Source organism: Chelmon rostratus, chromosome 3 (assembly GCF_017976325.1).
Source record: "Chelmon rostratus isolate fCheRos1 chromosome 3, fCheRos1.pri, whole genome shotgun sequence".
Classification (NCBI taxonomy): Eukaryota; Metazoa; Chordata; class Actinopteri; order Chaetodontiformes; family Chaetodontidae; genus Chelmon; species Chelmon rostratus.
The window spans coordinates 17,833,799-17,854,023 of NC_055660.1; positions in this window are offsets into that span (position 1 = coordinate 17,833,799).

A 20,225-nucleotide genomic window follows, 5' to 3' on the forward strand; every position below is an offset into this window, starting at 1 on the left:
GACAATGAAGTCTAGGTTCCTGTTGCATAATGAGTCTAGGCATTTTGCACTGGAGATGTGATTCTGTTTGGTTTGTCCCTCCTGGCTCTCGTCGCCATCTGTATCAGGTAAAGCTGAGCATCACCACCCTTCAGGATAACACCTGGGGAGGTTGGTTGCCCTGTTTGTCACCTAGTGCCTCCACCTTAAGGATGACAGAGCACCGTGTTTCACTGACACTCAGCGAGCCAAATCTCAGCCCTCTGTGGCAGCACTTTTTCCATGGTATGAAGCATTGCTTCTCTTCTACCATCGCCACCTTGTTTTCCTCTGTTGCAGAACCAAGAGTATTTGTCCAAGCAAAGATGGGTCTCAATCAGCAACACAAAAGTCATCTCAGCCCCAACGTCTTTATGCGTCTTATTTTGCAGACAAGACAGTCAGCGCGGTAGCTATAGAGACAGTCCTGGTGCTTCCACTGTGACTCATGAATTGTCAGCTCCCATTCCAATAAACGCATTGAAACAGCATTTGGTCTCAAAGGATCAGTTACCTGAATTGGTTTCTTGTCCTGTTAAGCTTAGCATTATTCTTAATAACAATCTGCAGGGATGCACAAAAGGTTTTTAGTCAGTTGAGTACCAGGAGATGGTGTTTGGTAATCACCCCATACAAAGCTTGGTCTTAATGAACACAATCTTCCTCACCTTGGCGTGGCCTTTACTGTCCCTCATCCTTCAGCTTCCTGCATCCTCCTGATGATGAAGGTGCAACTCTCAGTCCATGGTTGAGCCTCCCATTAGTTGTCTCCAGCCACAGGTCCACATCTGGCTTTGGGTCAAATGTCTCTGCTGCCATCTTTGACAGATGAATGTGCATCAGGGTTGAGAGATGAGTATGTGACGAACGAGATCTGTACTTGGTTTTAATTATATGTTGAGATGTGAGAATCCCCTCTCACGTGAGAAAGACATTACACAGAGCTCTCCGGTGTTCTTAATCTAACTTGTTTAACCATTTAGCAAGTGGCCGGCTGGATTTTTTTGCTTGACTAGCTTGTTTGTTAGCAATAGCATTTTGCCACATTCATGTGCTTCTGACTCTTTTCATGTTTATCAAATAATGGATGACAGAAATTATTTTCTTTTTTTCTACTAGATGTGGATGCAAGCAACATATCTTGTACCACAATTCAGTGTGCTTATCCTGCATATATCCTGTACCGCAAAAAGTCTGATGTCGCAGACTGTATAAACAATTGACGTCGTTTCTGTGACGCCACCAACAGGTTTCTGAAGAGCCACTGTGAAGCTCCTGGCTAATCCAAAAATGAGCAAAGAGGTGGAGCCTGGGTGGAGCTGAATGAAGCCTGGTTGCTGAAAACTAGTGTATAGTTGTCATAAACAGGGAATCAACTATAGAGACCAAAGCGATTTTTGTACCCAGCACTGAACAGTTGGGCATTTTAATAAGATGGTTTATGGGTATTGACTCACTTTTGGTGCCAGCCTCTTGTGGCCATTCAGGAAACTGCAGCTTTTGCAGCTTCCATATTGGCTTCATTTTTCACACCTCCAGGAGGCTTGACTTTTCTTCAGCTCCACTTTGGTTTGATGTTTCTTTGAAGGTGGCAGAACTCAAACGCAGTCACTCAACGTCTGTTGTTTTTTTGAAAATCTCTCACATTTGTTTTACCTCATTGGGTCAAATGTGTTGACAAGAAATGCTTGAAATGTGTATTGTTGACAGTTGCTCGTCCTCTGTTGAGTTTAATGGCAGTTGACATCAATAAGTGTTGCATAATCGTCATCTGCTGGATTGTAGAAGCTTCACAGTGAGGACTACTTACAGTGTCCACCCAAAGCAATCCCATTCATGACACTGTCCCTTCAACACAGATCCAAATCAGCTGCTGCCTGCATCACTTTGAAACAGCTGGACGTTACACATTTCTGATTTTTGTCTTTCATGTGCACCTGTGTACCCACATGTGTACCCCTGGTAATATTGTGCATCTGAAGCAGTTATGAGTGCTGTTCAGCACATCCCTCTTTCCATGGCAAATGGACCTTTGTACTCCTTCAGCTGTGGTAGCCAAGGCAGTGTCCACACTAAGCTTGTGAGGGAACCAAATTTGTTATCTCATAATTCCCCACATAATGTTTGTGTCCAGAACAGCTCACTCTTCAGACTCTGTGCAGTAAACCTTGATATGCATGCATCATTTGCATCAAGTTTTCGTCTGTATTTGGTGGTCTTTCTCTCCTCTGGCGTATACCTTAATTGTAAAGTATTTGCCAGCTCTCCAATTAATCCTCTTAGTTAACTGTCCTGCTACATGAGTGGACATTTTTGTTCACAATTAGAAGCAAATCATCATAATTGAGTTTCAGTTAAGTTTGGGGGTAAGTTGTGGACTTTTAATCAATCTTTCACCCTTGTCTACTTCTAAGCATCTGTGAGCGGTTCGCTGTTCCGAGAGAATTTAATGTTCTTTGCCATTAAAATTGCAGTCAAATCTGCATCCTGGCCATTAATATATAAATGGCCAACAGTGAGTGTTCTCCGTTATGAACACTATGTCCTCTACAGCCTTTGTGTGTGTGTGTGTGTGTGTGTGTGTGTGTGTGTGTGTGTGTGTGTGACACTCTGTTATGTGACAGGTATCAGGACAGCGAATGCATCCCTGCTGAGTAAGTGCCCTTGTCATCTGATCATGTGGCTGTGTACTTGAATGCATTCAGGTAATGCACGCAGCATATGGTCTGGCACCCTTTCATCTCCGTGATGACTGTTGGCATGTGCTACTTGTTTGACAGTAGTGGTGACAGCTGAGGTGGAATCACAGTGGGCTAAAACATGGATGACTTTGATTTTAAAAGACTTTGTTATCAGAACACAAAATACTCATTATTATACTGTATTCTGATAGAACCTGCAAAACCTTCTGATTGGTCTCAGTTTTCAGACATGTAGTTTATTTATTACTCTGTCCTGGTTCAAGAAGCTTGCCTTTCTTATGTAGGTTCACAACTAAAACTCTGTCTATGCACAAAGACAAAATTGCGCATACGCACAATGCACCTGATTTATGCATTTGCATGCAGGAGCCTGATTTCTACTCCCAGAGTTAACCATCGAAAAATACAGACATGCCCTCAATCACCTGTTAGCACATTAATATGTCTGTGTGCAGCACAAGAAGAAAAAGGACAGTTACAGAGACTCAGAGAAAAAGACAGAGAAGACTTCCAATAATGCTGGAGCAGTTGTCCATCAGTTCAACCATTACAGAGAGATGTGGCTATGAAGAGCACCAGTTTTATTGCAATTCATCACAGTTTATTATGCAAATATCAAAACAGACTTTGCGCAGTATTCAAAAGTAACCAAGGCAACAAAAAGATCTTGTGCAAACAAAAAAAATATGAATCTTAATTAATGATCACCAATTGAATCATCATCAATTGAATAAAGCTAATAAATTAGATTCCGAAAGTCTCCTTATTTTTCAGTTCTACTTCACTGTACCACACTCTAGTATGATGGTGGTATATCACGTGCATCCAAGACATCATGCATGGGGAAGCTATAAAAGCCACTGGTCAACATAACCTCTAATCTCACATCACCTGCTATGACTGACCAGGCTGATGTGTGTAGAGACAGAATGTGTGGTTATTCTGTTGCAGCCTGGTGTAATTTGCATATGATGTAATTAAGTTAAACGCAGTGAGCGGTAGTGCGTAATGGCACGGTTCTCTGGCGCACCACCTCTTAAATCATTGTCAACACATCTGTCCTGCTGCCTGTTGAGGTCTGAAGGTTTTCATACTGTATGAAGCAGCTGTGGATAACGGATATTGTAAGAGTCACCAATTTTAATCTATGAGATCCATCCAGATGGATTTGTTTCTGCTTTAACCACATTAAAAGTCAGTCTGATGCTGATTTTAACACTCTACTACTGCATCTACTGTCAACTGGCTGGGGAGTGTTTGATGGACATACTGTACTCTATTTACGTTTTAAGCATTATTCCACTATTTCTGTGCGTTTACTAGAAAACGTGAGCCTCCTATTCTCGGCACATCATCTGAGACCATGGACGGCGCCAGGATTTTTTTTCTACCGGTGCTAAGGGGGGTCTTGACCAATATGTGAGGGTGCTAAGAAAATAATCGATTTTCATGATTGGTAACTTTATAAAGAGGTTTTCGTTTTTTCAATAAAAGCAGCTATATGATACACAGCACAAGCATATCCGAGTATTTTTTAAATTGAATTTGGCCAAAGAATATTCAATAAAATAACTAAGCCTCATACAAGCGACCACAATAAAGCAATGGCTAAAATATTTGTTCTGCGCGTTCACTTAAAATAAATATTAAAATATACAATGAAATTATTGAAATTGTTTTTTTTAACTTAATATACATGTATTATAATATGAAATATAATTCTGGAGGGGCTTAACTGGGGCTAAACAGATTTATGACGGGGCTATAGCACCCTCTAGCCCCAGTGTGGAGCCGTCCATGTCTGAGACCCAGTTTATACCGAAATACTGCCCTCTCTGTGCACCTGCTTGGGTTCTCCTTCCGCTGGTGTACCATGTACTCTGCGCTGGGCACCAAGGTACCACATGGACCAGCAAAGCAAATTTCAGGGTCAGGAAAAATGCCAAACTGTCAGAGTGCTGCTTGTGCTGGTCTTTGCACTACCATGAAAACAGGGCCCGATTATGTGTAAGAGAACACTTCTATTGCTACAGAAACTCGTGGGTGTGTATATATGGCCTGAAATATGCATTGAATGTGTGTAGTAGTCATGTCTGCAGGCCTACATGTCATTTATGCATACTGTAATTGCATTGTGAATTTCCTTGTTAAATAAAGGTCACATTCACACATCCTCTTACAGCACATATGTCAAACTGATTCCGTAAAGGGCCGTGTGGCTGCAGGTTTTTGTTCCAACCAACGAGGAGCACAGCAGGCCAACCTATCAACATCAAGGGATCACTTAGTTATCAGCTGAAGACTGAGATCAGCTGATTATTCGATTCCAGCCTGGTGTGCTCCTCCTTGGTTGGAAAGAAAACCTGCAGCCACATGGCCCTTTCTGGAATCAGTTTGACATGCCTGTCTTACAGGATGAATGGGCAAAAAGGGAAAACAACATCTGAGCTGTTTGGCCTTCCAAGCATGAACTAATATCTCAGCACCGTGTTTGAACGTCCAGTCAATACTTGTGTCCTTGTGAAGAAAGATCCTATCAGCTTGTCTCAAAGAAAACAAACACCTCACAAAAGCAATCACTGAGATAGATTCTTTTCAGGTTGAACTGGCCAGCGTGTTGATTGCTTGCACCATCAACTAAGAGTGAGACCCATGTGTTAATTTTCCCATCTGTTCAACTGGCTGTGTGCTAGTGACCACGGCACTGTTTGGGCCCACTCGTGACCCTGCGATCTGCCTCATTTCAAAAGTTAACGTTCAAAGGTTCCAGGAGGAACTGACAGTAACGATGAAGGTTGCAGGACACAACCAAGGAAATTATGTTGTCAGCATCTGTCTCTCATCCTCAATGATAGCTCGTCACATTACCGCGCTTTGTTCGACATTACCCGACATCCAACAACACTGAGCTCGCCCACAGAGATAAAAGACACTCCAAGGTTGTCACCGGGAGAGGCAGATATTAAAAAGGGGGAAATGAGGGAGAGGAAGACAGTGACAGAAAAAGAGAGGGACGGGCAGATGTCCACAATGTTGGAGCCACTCAGCAGTCGCTCTCATTAACTCACAGTATAGTCAAGCTGAAAACATGGAACATATGGGCGCGCGCACACTCGCTTACTGCGTCTTGCTAACCTAGAGCTGTGACGCGTACAGGTCACAACAGTTATGTTATTGTGTAATTACACACATTGGTTTCATAGTAAAAGCCTAATTTTCCGAGTACATAAGTGCCTTCCTAATTAAGCACTAATTAGCTCTGTCTTACCATTTAGAGAGATCATTAAAAACTATAAATCACAATCAAATCACATTATGATAAATGTATGTAAATGTAAAGTTCAGTCTAAAATGACCTGCTGAGTGATTTTTTATTTAAAGCAACAATCCATCCGGGGGAGGAACATGTGAATGATGAAGTCTGCTGAGCAGTCATACATGCTGAGATACATTTATTCATAATTTATATAGGATCACGGTCTCTCTCTCTCTCTCCACCAGGTGTGATGAATGCACCATCTAATTAACTCGACGGGGAGTGAGCTGAGGGGAGGTGATGGAACAAGGGATCAGGTAAATGAGCGTACCTTACAAATGAGCATGTGTGAACGTGTGTTTTTTATGTGCTCTTGTGTGTTATGTCTGTCTTAATGTTCTCATCTGGCTTTAATGACCAGGTGCATCATTATGTGCGTGAGAAACTTAGGTTTTCTGTCCTGGACAAAACTCCCTCCAGTCCCTTACTCCACACACAGCCAAACCTGGGCCATGGAAAACAGCCAGCTCTAATGCTATTATAATGCGATAAGCAAACAGTAAAGACCCCATCGAGTGAAAGAATGTCTTCTGGAGGTGTTCAGCAAAGCACCTCACCCTGAGGTTCTCCAAGGAGATGATACAGACCAAAAGTTTCACAAAAAGTTTACCTGTTAGAAATTTGCACTTAAAAAAGACCCAAATCACCTTCTTCAGCTGTGTGGTAATGTACTGTGAAGCTCTGATGCGACGTGCTCCGCCGCTCATCAGTTTGCAAAACCCCTGCCTATTTCCTTTTTATCAGGTCCACTTGTCATAAAGTCAGCTCCAATCTCCATTTCATGGGTTCTTTAACAAGCCATATTGTTTTGAATTCTTCTCGAGCCACTGGAAAGTCATTTTTTATTCATGCGTTCCCAACTGCAACTCAATTTCAGTCTCTAAATATTTCAGGTGTCTAAGATAAACATACTTCATGTTTAGAATAGAAAGCTTATTAAGTAATTCTAACACTCTAATTCTAATCATGAAGGTTAGAAATGTGAACACAGACAGGTGTTGCAGACTGGTATTGCAGACTGATTGACAGATGGCTCCAGATCATACAACGCATGGTCTGAGTTTCTGGCATTCAACAAAGGGCCTTTTTAGGTTCAGTTGTTTCAACAAATCCAGGCGATCACTTGATGGTTGACTGCAAACGCTGCTACCTGCCAACTCTCCAGTCAGGGGAAACCTCTATACCACCTTTTTTTTATTTTTGGCAGCGCTCTCTGTCAAAAATAAAAAGCTTAAAAACAGTCAAATGTATACTACAACTCAAATAAAATGCACATCCCAAATTACTGTACTGTGACTGTAACTGCATGACAGTGCTGATAAAAGTAGTGAAGGCTGAGATGCATGATATCCATGTTCATGGATGGAGCATGATGCCTTATTGACCTGCTAGGATGCTCACTCCGTTGCATTACCGTGTGTGCAGTTTTCATCACCAGGGGCCCATTAATACATAGTGGGAAGACAAAATAAATCTTAACATGCTATCAAACATAGTCAGAACTTTAGTAACAGTTTTGCTATCATCTTCCAATGAACTGAGCTTTTGATTGCTGTAAGATTTTCAGCTTCTCACAATAGAATAACCCTGTTGGCCTGTGTGGTGGAGGAGGACAACAACAAACAATCAGCCAAGGACAAACATACTCTGCTACTCTGCTGGCTGTATTGGAGTACACGACATGACCATTAGTGTACTTATTCAGTTTTTGAACTTTTATTTGATCTTGCAAATTGATGCCAGTATTTGGTTGTTAAAAAAACATCCACATTTTCAATAATTCATTTGATACTAACTCGAAGTCAACCTATGCTACCCTTATGTATTTGCAAGCTGTTAAGTGCAGAATTTTATATTCCTCATGGCTTCATTTCACACAGTACAAGCCATATCCTTCTGGTTTTCTGCTTTTCAAGAAAACGGCTATACTCCACGCATTACTGCGTGGCCCTGTAACAGAATTAGCATTTTCTGGAAGCCGAGCATCTGGGCTTTGTGCATACCCAGTGCTTCTATTTTTACACGCTGCTTATTATGAGCCTGAGGTCTGCTCTGGTGTTGCTTTGTCAGAAATTAGAAGCAGGGAAATGTGTGCAAGAAGATATGCTTGTGTGTGTGCCCAAGCGTACATGTGCATGTGAAGGGGAATGTGTGTATCTGCAGTGTTATTACTCATCCCTGGCTGAATTTACATTGTCCTCTAAGTCAGCAGGGTAGCGCAATAAAGGTGTGCATCTGTGTGTGTGTGCGCGCGTGTATGTGTGTATTAGTGGGTGGACGGGTGTGTGCATGTGTAAGAGAGACTGTGTTCGCTGTTCTATGTAGATTCCCCATGCATTTTTTTGCTGTTGTGTGTGTGTGTGTGTGCACATGTGTGTGTGAGTGTGTGTGTGTGTGTGTGCTTCACTGTATCTACTTGACCTCCTCTCCACCTCTTCCCTGGTCCTACCGCCTTCATTACCATCAGCATGCTTCGCACTGCTGCTGTCTGCCCACACACTGATACATATACAGTACTACAGTACACAAGACACACACGCACACGCATGCACACACACACACTGACAGCCTCCCTCTAATGATCACATCACCCTCTGTGATCCAAGGATAGTCTCACCGACAGTCAGCAGGAGCACTGTCCAGCTGATCACCTGCAAACTGAGAACAAGGAATGAATCAGTGGCAGAGAGAAATGACACAATGAAAGAGCACGAGGAAGAACAAAAGGATGGAGTGATTGATGCAGAGGAAGACTGGGAGCATGGGAAGGAAGGAAATAAGTGAGCTCATAGCCTGTGAGTACCTTGAGGCTGGACCATGAAGAGAAGAAAAAGTCATGAAATACAGAATTGTTTGTGCATTAATCTACCTACATTCACACTCAAGCACATTGACTAATTTTCATTCCCTGATTAAAATACAGTTATTTGCTGTTGTGTTTGGTCAAAACTGAAATTAAAAAGAGCTTCTTTTCTGGTCAATTGTTTAATGACTTTGAGTTACACGATTTCTGTCAAATTGTCAATGTTTAGGGGACTCCACTGAATGTATGTGAGACAATTAAGAAAATTCAAGGTTGTAAAAGACACACCCCATTAACCCGTTTTATTAAATCACTTCACTGGAAAAACTTCACTTTTTATTTGTGCTTCATCTTTAAATGGAAATGACACGTGAATATATTTTCCATTCACATGCAGTGGACTGACACTGATTTTGTCATGCAAGTCAATGAGAATATTGGACAAGAAAACTCAGAAAAGCACAGTGACACAGCACACAGAAATAGACAAGACGACTGCTACTGAGTCCACCACACTGCCTCCAGAGGCAGACTTTCTTGCTCTTTATACTACGTCACCTGACTTGCTCCTTTAGTCCTGTCATAATTGCTACAGCCACCAGCGGTCGGTACCTAACAACAACCATAAATACGGGGTGTAATAGCCTACTTGCACTGGCAGCCTAAACAGCTATTTTTCCTGGTGAGGATCAGCTGAAATGAAGTTAATGTTTGGATTTTATTTGGAGTACAAGACATGATAGTGAAGGCAGGCTCACCATGGAATCAGAAAAAAAAAAACACTTAATGTGTTTTAGATCTCACTGTCATTAATATATAAATATACTATATAATATAACAATTAAACACATAAAATGTTTTATTTCAGTTTAGTGGATGAGTCTCATGTCGTTGTGTATCCGCTTGGACACCAAGCAATACTACAAGAATGAGACATCTGCTCTCACAGAGGGAATTCCAGGCCTCTCCAGTGAGGGAAGGGATGCGACCGAATGAAGATTTATTATGAGTGGATAATGCATTTTCAACAGAAACTAATGGCACTGGAATTTGAACAATTGTTTTCCCACTGCATGACCCAGTCACAGCCTTTCCAGATAACTGATAACAACAAGTACTTTATTTCCAGACTGACACTGTAGTGCGCACCAGAAAAAGATACAACAGAGGGTAAAAAAACGGATAATTATTAATATTAAATGCCAGCATAGTCCAAATCGCACGACACCATCCACATTGAAAGCACAAAGAGGCTCCTGCTGCACTGTTAAATCATTGCATGCAATCTCGTCTTATCTTATCTAATAAGTATTGATGATATTTCTAACCATTCATTGTATCACCTGCTAAATAATTACATTTCACCTTATTAACTACAGGTGTATAGCGGGAAAAATACAAAATGTTGTTCTAATTATCATGAGATTATTCTTGCTGGCCTTAAATCTGATGTCAAACAGCTAGCACCAGCACTGCAGGGAACATAATCAAGTCATCATGAAATAATTAACTTCAAGATTACTTAAACCTTCAAGATTACTTTACAGTCAACCTCAAGCTCCCATCCAACAATGAACGGATGATCAGTTCGATCAAGAGCCTGAGAAGCACATGGAAAGCGCGGAATTGTGCAGTCTAGAAATTCAGCATTAAAGCCTGTTATCATTTCCTGACGTCTTGCTGCTATAGCTTAAGTGTGTGTGTGTGTAGTAGCAATAGTAGTAGTAGTATTTTTTCCTTTTCTCCCCTGCATCATTAAAACTTTTGTTTTAGTCTGATCCTTATTTGCCTTGTCTGTCTCTACCCAACTAGAGAGATTGCGTATGCGTGGGTATGCGTTCGTGTGTATGTGCATGTGTATGTGTATGTGTGTGCTTTTCTTTATGTGAATAGATGAGGTGGGCAAAGCAGCTCCCATTAATCTGCCATTTCACAGTCCACAAAGTGCAATAATTTAGGGGCAGAAAAGGCATGCACATGCACACACACACACACACACACACACGCACACACACCGCCTTAACACATTGAAAAAGTGTGGGAGGTGATTGCTGTGACTTCACCTGTAATCACACCACTTTATAGGGCCTCCAAGGCATTCCCACACACACACACACACACATACACACAGAGTGCTATTTGTGCTCTTTCCCTCTGGATGTTGCCATTACATCGCATTACATCAAATTAAAGTTATTAAAGATCAGATGTCGGATGTCAGATACCTCCAGAACATGGTATCTGTGTTAGCGAAGCCTACGTTAGCACGCCTGAGCATTAATTTGTGCATGTGGGTGCATGTGTGCATCTGCGAGTGAGAGGTTCATTACCTGTCTAACATCTCTGTTAGAGTTGAGCACAGATGCAGCAGCCATCCAGGGAACAAAACACAGCCTTTAACCCAAAGCCAATTTTCCTGCTTCTCCCTTTGGAATTTTAATTAGTGGTTTGCCAGAAAATTGATCAATATTAACCATCAGTGATACAGACTGAGTGGACAAACTGCCTGGAGTAAATTATGCTTCTGGCGGATAATCTACTGTCTAATCATACATGGGGATCTTTAAAAACTAGATAGGGGTGCAGGCTTAGAAAGATATCAACTCTTAATTCCTTCCTTTTTTCCCCCTATTTAAAGTTCATCATTTTTTTTCTCCCCCTTCATTTAATAGTATGTTTTAAACAGTGGAGAACTATTACAGACAGAAAAATGTCCACATATGGAAGAGTGATTTCTGATTAGTGCTGGATTCTGAATCTTATTGAAGTATATTTAGTTTGGCCAGTTATGGTATGGGTGCAAGCTACTGCTGGTGGTAGCAAAAAAGAAAAACTAAAAACTAAAAAAAAACCCAAAACATAACAGTCATTTTTGTCATGTTGTGCTTGTTTGGTCACTTTCTCTCCAAAGGAACCCTGTTGCATCAATGCTGGTGGCGCTCACCTGACTTTGTGCTTATGAAGCTAAGATGGTGCAGTGCTATTTCCTTCTAGTATGGTGGTGACAACTTTGTATCACAAATGCAAGCTTCATTTTGGCGATTGCACACACACACACACACACACACACACACAGCCTCATGGAAACTATCCATTGTGCTGATCAAGGGCTGAAGCACCCTCCTAGGCAATCACTGGCAATCATCATGATGCACACACACACACACACAAACACACACAAACACATACATAAAATCATCAGGTTCTGTGTAACAGCAGCCTGCAGAAAACAAAAATACTCATTATCTGCAGTGCATGCACATGACAACACTTCAACCACGAACACCTGCGAAAGACCATCTGTGGTCAAACACAGTCCCGTCCATGCAGAATAGAAGGAGAACGGGGAAGGAGATTAAAGTGTGCAGGTATTTTTTCATCATTAACCAGGATTCACCCACAAATCCTCATCAGAAATGATCTTTTTTTTGTTATTGTTTTTGCAGCAGTCTGTGGTCTGAAATTCTTACTTTTTTTTTTTTTCTGCTTGGAGAAATGGCTAAAATTGGACTTGGATATTTTCAAATTTTTTACCAACATATATTATTTCTATGTATATCCCACATCATTAAGGACATATCTAACTATCAGAAAAACACATTTTCCCATCTCAGGCATCAGTTTTCTTTTATTATTGATCATTATTTCAAGATGTGGTGACTGTAATTCTTCAACCCTGTTATGTACAATATGGAGGCTCTCTGAATATTATCATAAAATATATTTTTAAAGAAAGCAATGTTTTCGCATCAATCTGATGTCCCCCAGACTAATTCAATAATTTTACATAGAAAAATTACATAAAATCACACATTTTTGCTCTCTTAAATCCTGAAATCTAACTAATAAGTGAAAGCGCACTTGTCATTTTTCATCAAAAATTTAGTTTAACTGAAGAATTGTAATCAAAATCAATGATCATATGATAGCTCTCAGTATTTTAGTCAAAAGTCAACAAACATTAAATTAATTTTTCAACATTTTTAGAAAATAATATATCAAAATGTAGGTGTGACGGAGTTGAGACTAGCATAACGGGGATGAAGAGGGTAACGGGGTTGAAGGGACAAATACAGCTTTACATATAAGTAGTTGTTTACTCTCAAATTCAATGTATAGGACTTTCCAGTAGCATTACATTTCATTTTGTAACCATAGGAAGGACACCAGATACAAATTGCAGTTGAATTGAGTTTTAATAATCTAAAGTAAAAACAATCACAACAGCATATTAACAACTAATACTCGAATATTGTAAAGTGAATTCCTCAAATGTAACATAATGTGTATTGCATGTGTGTGTGTGTGCGTGCCCATGCGTGCGTGTGTGTGCGTGTGTCTAGGCATAAGAGAGCCTCATGAGGTGTGCTAAAAGTCACCTCATCCTTGTTCCTATAACATACAATTAAACTTGTAAATTGATGAACTGGTCATAATAAAAACAATAATAATCAAACAGTTAATGATTTCATTGTGTCTATCTGTATCAGCGCAAAGTGTTTTTGTATGTGTGTGCCTGCATCAGTGTGTGTGTCTGTATATATGCATGAATGTCCCTCTTGCTTTACTGAATTCATCTTGTGAGTCGGTTCCACACCTCTTTCAAGACTTCCACATGCCGCTTTGTTACGTTCTGTGGGGGTGGAATGAGTTCAAGGACATCATCAAATAGGTACCAGTTAATTTAAACACAAGATACTTGTGCTCAAAAAGAGGAGTCATTCTCAGTGAAGAACCTTGGAGCTCTAATCTGCCTCTATACATGCCAAAGAGCAGTGATTCCTAACACGTCTCTGGGGGTCATCAGGTGGAAACCTCCCTCCAACACTGTTTCGCCTACTTAGTCCCACTACACCTCCAGGAGGTTAGGCAGTGAACTCCGGTGTCCCAGAGTCACCCCCCCTAGTGCCAGTTCACACTGCTCCTACACAATCCAAACAGCACCGCCACGTTCAACTGACCCAGAGATGCTCCAGGTAGTGGCCAGTGCCGATGCTACCATTTAACTATTGCTAATGCTAATGCTAACCGCTAGGAAGAACAGAAGAAGACAATACAGTTCCGATGCTACCATTTAACTAATGCTACATGCTAACCGCTACCTGCTAAGAGAAACAGAAGAAGACAATAAAGCTAGATTCACCTATATACTGCTGTATTTGGGCATTCCAATTCTAACGCCGTCTTTTTTGGTAAAATCAAGAGCCTCACAGTTTGGTTGTTGTCAGTCATACCTATCATGTCTATAGTGTTTTCTCTCCTCCATTTCTCCTGCAGTGTAGAACTGCAGTGCTCCCTACGTCCCTTTTGTTGGTGGACAGAGGCTGGATTTTTAAATAAAAACCTTGTCGCTGCCTGAGACACTGTGGCATCATAAAGGCAGTTTGTATGCGTTTTTGCCCATATACGATGTCTGTATCTGACGGAGGTCTGTGTGCCATTTATATGTATTTGTCTGTGAAAAAAAAAGATGTACGGGGAAAAGAGCCAGGCAGAAAGAAGAGACAGATGAGCTGGATGAGAGAGACGAGAGGTGACGTTGGGGGTTTTGCTGGACGCCTCAGCACTATACACAGTGTCAGTCAGCAAATTTTTACACACACTTGGACACGTTCCAAACCTAGCATCACGCTCTCCCAAGGGAGGACACCGCAGACATTATAGATCATGTTCCAACACGGTAGAGATATAGGCTTAAATAAATCCTTCTTTTCATGGAACCAGCAGACACATTAGATTATTTTTTAACACTATTTGGCAAAGATTTGATATTTCTATAGCTTCCAAAACAGAGAACCCGCAGGAGGTCATGTTTCCTTCATTCGATGACCATGTAAATGTCACATACATCACAGGTCAGAAATTGGTAAAGAGAGCAGATTTACTTTCCCCGTTTGGATAAATAATTCTGAACATACTGGAGCAAGTTCAACTCCTACATCCTCCACGAGGACAAAAAGCAGAAGTAACCTCTCACCGGTCCTTTCTTCAAAAATTTGGAATGAATTTCAAAACAAACATAATCCTGATGGTGGAAATAAACACAACACTTGCCAACTGTAATTAACTTCTCCGTAGACTGTTTTCCATTGCTCCGCTGAAACTGCCTTTAATGGATGACTTTTTGTCCCTAGCATGCGTCAAACTCAAAAATGCTGCAATTTCAATCACACACATTTTAGTTAAGCGCTCCCTGACTGGTGAACCCCCACACTGCTTCTCAATGTTTTACAGTTAAAACCCTGTTGACGTCACTCAGGCCTGAAAAAGAAAAAGCTCCCTCCACAGCGACTGAAATGGGCAGAGTTCTCCTTTAATGTCACACCATCCAAAGCATTCAGTTGCTAGGGCGCGTGACACAAATGGATCCGATAAAAAATCGTTTTTCCATCATGTTAAAAAACACACACACACACACACACAAAAAAACTCACAATCTGTTCCTCTGATCTTCTTGAAAGGGCACACATGTGCCTTCACATGTTGCGACATGGCGGGAGGGCACAGAGAAGCTGGACAAGTCTTTTCTCTTCAGGGATGATTGCAGTGTCATGCACAATAAAGTGGTCAAAAAAAGAAAAAAGAAACGAAGGGAACACATTGATTTTCACCACGCGTTAGTCTGCTTACCATGACAGCTCTTCTCGGACTTGTTCCTGTGAAGGAACTACATTAATCACTTTCTCTTCCTCCCATCAGATTGTCTCAGCGGGGTGCGGCAGACGCATGCCAAACAACAACACTGATCACAAATCAAACCCAGTATTCCCTGTGGCACCGGCACAGTCCGGTGGAGAATACCGACTGTGGAACGCACTTCAGACTACGCACAAATCCAAAATAAATCCCCTGGACTCTTTAAATGAAACTGCAAATCCCAACGGAAGTCACTGTCGAGAAAAGTGTGCAGACCGCGGGACACGTTTCAAATTAAAAACGAGTCAATACGGCCAGACGAAAAACACTTCGCCTCCTGAAAGCAGTGATCCAGTCACACCAATACACAGCAGCCACTGTTTCCTCTGTGATACCCTGCAAACAGCCCAGAATATCCAGAGGAATTCCATCCAGATCAAACCGACTGCACCTTTTGCTGAACCGTAATGATAACTATACTCTCTATTCTGTGTCAGAGGTCAGCGGCAGAATAGCATCACTGGAGCTGGTGGTGATTCATGTCTGAATTAAGGACAGGACAGTCATCAGGTCAACAAAGCTGTCCAGCTGGAGTGACTGTTTAAAGGAACAGTGCACAGAAAAGTGAGTCACCCTCAGAGAGATACAGCATTTGTATGCAGCTGTATTTACTTCGAGATGATAATCCTCCAAATAATTTCACATAAAAAAATATTTTAAAACGACAGTATTTGCCGCATTATGCCTTTACTGTGCCACCAGTCACGGCAGCATTAGCATAATGTGATGCCTTTAAGTGGTTTTCAAAACATCCTAATTACAGGTAGAGCATGCTTCAAAAGCCAAAGTTGTAACATACACGTGAGGCAGATATATTTGAGCAAACCAAGATGTGATAGTCTCACTCTCTGTTTTCTCGTTAACTTTTTGCTAGTTAATAGCAAACATAATGACGTCAGCAAACAGTTTTCATGTTTGAGCAACTTCTTGAATCCCCACAGGCCATTCAGACCACTCGCACACTTATCCTGAGGGCAGTTAAAGTACACCTTTAGCACAATGCAAATGTCAGAAGTAAGGTAGACAGACAATCCCGGTGGCAGTCAGTTTAGAGAATAGCTCATGACTAGAGCTGTAGGTGATACGTACCAAATCCAAATGAACACCTCAGCTAGGCCGCTACTCCATTAAACACAGATTGGCTCCAGAGGTTGTGAGAAGATTTTCTTAGTTCTATAAATCAAAACAGGCTTTTATACAGCACATCTGCTTAAAGCTTTAAGATAGAGCTATCCATTAACAAAAGCATATTGCTGTAGTCACAACCCAAATCTAATTTAGCAGTAAAACTTAAAAGAGTTAAGTAGACATCAATAAGAAGAGCATAAATATCTTGGCTCTGCTGTTGTTGTACGTGGTCAGAATATACTTCCTGCTGGCCACAAGCCTGTAACACACTCCCCTCAGGGGGTGATAATGTGTTAGGACAGCTTCCTGTTCAATACAAGTGAGACCAAAAAGTATCACAGGTACGGTATATAAACACACAGAGGCACATGTATTTTGCATGCATGCGCACAAACATGCAGATGAAAGGTGATAGCAAGACATGTTTCAGAATGCCAGAGTAGTTTTGACACCTCCATAATGTCATGTATAATTAGAGCTGAGTGCTATTTATAAGAAAGAAAATGTTGCTCAAATGATGCTCAAATGGGTTTAATTGTTTTGCTAATGGTGGAAATGTAGAACAAATCCATACCAGTTCTGAAGTCCTCAAACGCAGATACAACAATGTATGTTTTTCAGACCATTTCAGGATCTGTTGATACTGAAATCCAGACTAACCAGCCGACAGAGTCCAAATCTAGCACAAACTTTGGCTATAATTGAAGCCTGGCCGGCTGTTGGGTTGAGTTTTAGGCTCATATTACTGTTGGCTCACAAGATCAATTTCCTACTCTTTTTTTTTTTCTTGTGTGTCTGGCTGGTAGCAGACAGGGCTCGTTGATTAACTCTGCGGCCCGGCTGTATTAAAAGAGAGCTCCGCCGATTTGTCATTGCAGTGTAACGTTGTCAGACTCTCGAAGGTTTGATACTCTCCGAGGGCTATAAACAGCTCTCCTTGGTGCTGTTTGTCTATTTGTGTTTTGCTGAGAACTGCTGACTGCTTCCAGATTAGTTTCCTTTTTGGACCACAAACAACAAAACTCGAACGAGAACATCTTCAGTGGACGCCATCTGGCTTGGCTGCACATGCCGCCAATGAACGCCATATCTTGAAATTCACTATGTGGCAGTGCAGTCGAACAGTAATTCTCTGGGGAAGCCGACGCATGTAGCTGGGGAAGCCAACGCATGTAGCTGCTCAAAGCTCGAACACACAGCAGCCATTATGGAGCGCTCAGGGACAGTGGTTTCATGGGAGGACCAGTTTTGTAATAGTAATAGTCCTGCTAGCGGGACAGCCAGCACGCCTCGCCAACTATCAAGATGACCAGGCCATCAGCGCTCACGGTAACTCGCAGAGAACAGTCTTATCTTGACAAGTCCTTCTGAAATTTGCTACTGGCTTTAATGTCTCTGTAGTGGTTAAATAGAATATACTGTTATTCATTTTGGGTTTATCTAACGGGCGATCTTTGGTCTCAGTGTCTAAATCTAGTATTTTTTCCTAGGAAAATCGGCTTGGCTGAGGTCAAAGTTATTGTTCATGTCTTTAAATTGTATTTAAGTTCAACTTTGCTATACTTGTTACAATAGCTATTATTTAAGGTGTATTTCAATCAAGAGACAACTGACTGCCCTCGCTGACTGGCGGGTGGCCAGTGACAGCCTTTTCACAGGCAGGCGAAATTCAGCAAAAAGTGGATGGGAGCGAGTATTGATTTTAAAGCTTGTATCATTGTCTGTATGTCTGGGGAAGGGTTGGAGCCAGAGTTGAGCAGTCTCCATTCATAATGATAAATATCTTTTTGAAGTGGCAGTGTGTCGCTTCTTTTTCATGTTTTTGTTTTGCCCAGGGACTTTGTTACCACTCCTGGCCTGGCAACAACTGCCAAACAGGCCAAAGAGACAAATGCTAGGTAATCTGCTTGTTTCTCTGCTTTGCACTGCACTGAAAACAGAGACCAGGCCATACATGAAGCCTAACACATATGCTGTGGCCCTTGAAATAAGGCTAATTAGGGATGGTGAATATCCTTACGGACCCACGTACAGACAAAAGGCTAGAGGTGTGACCGCTGCCAACTGGCTGTGGTAAAATGTAATGGATGCTGCACTCCAGGCACAACACTAGATTAGTCTACCCCTGGTTGCTGCGGCAAATGTGACTGCCACTACAGGCGGTGGCGGTGGTGTTGCGGTCAGAAGCCAGAGCCGGCCAGCCACACAGGAGATAGTCAGACTCTTCTGGGCTGGAGGCAAGAGAAGAGTGTAGACTAGCTTGTTGGCATCTTCAGATGACAGAGCTGACAGAGTGCCCTCTCTGTGCTGACACTGGGCTCTGCCTTATGTCTAGCCTCATCGTCAGACTCTGACCCCATCAGGAGGTCCAGCTTTGTCTTTGGTGGCTCTGGTTCTGTTTCCTCTCTGGAGGACTGCGATGCAGGTTCCCTATCCTTCAGCATCTCACTCAGCTTCCACCACACCTCTTTCACTTTCAGTGCTCGTTTGTAACACCAACAGAGATTTGCTTTGCCTAAAGATAGTCGTCAACTTCAGACTTAATTGCTGAGATATGTGGACACAAATTCGGGTTTCATCTAAACTTCCATCAGAAGGCTTCTTAAAATGTAATTTGCTCTTCAATACACCACGGGACGTCTCCTCAGTCACTGTGTTATCTGTGTTTTTGCTACACCTTTCATTCACTCAGCCAGGTATAAGCATCAAACCTGTGTTTCCCGTGTCATCCTCAGAGTCATCTGGGCCTTCCTCCTCCTCCAGGATATCACCTGCTGCCACACAAACGTCATGGGAGGCGCAGGTACCAGTCACCTCCGGGGCAAACAGAAACCAGATCTCCACAGCCCTCAAGACGATGGAGGGCCAGCACAATGTCAAGATCCTGCTCAGTAATGCTGCTTGCTCTTGCGTGGTGCACTGGGCTTCAACTGGGCCTGTTCATCAAAAGTCATGTGTTGTATGTCGGAGTCACCACAGTAGCAATCTGCTGTGTCTCCTGAGTGCGTGAGTGTCTGTTTAATAGGCAGCGAGAGTGCATCTGGCTAGAAGCTGGCGGTATGGCGTCATAACAGCAAGAGGGTGCTGTAGGCACAGGTATCCTGCATCTCCTAATAGAAAGGATTCAGTCCAGACACATGCAAAAATGCAAGAGTGGAGGAGTAAGGATCCTGATGTGGCACCCATCGATGGCTCCAGCAGCACAGTAGAATGCCTCATGACCAGCAATGCAAACAAAGCTGGCCCCCCACGTCTTCCATTTCCTCCGTGGAGGATGGTCATCATTTCCTCCATGACATCGCCAACGGTCCTGCAAACTGTGCCCAATGGCATGGCAAAGATGTGTGCAGTTACCCTGTAGGATGCTCCGCAGGCAATCCAGCAGACCGTGACCAGTAGCTCAGTATCATCCGTCCATGGGATTTTTGCTGGGCCAGCATCTGGACAAGCATGTTAATGCTGTTCCTGCTGTTGTTATACGCACTATGTATGATATTTATTGTTTATTTCTGTGTTTTTGCTATTTAATATTTATGCAATTGTAATATAAATGTGAATGTCT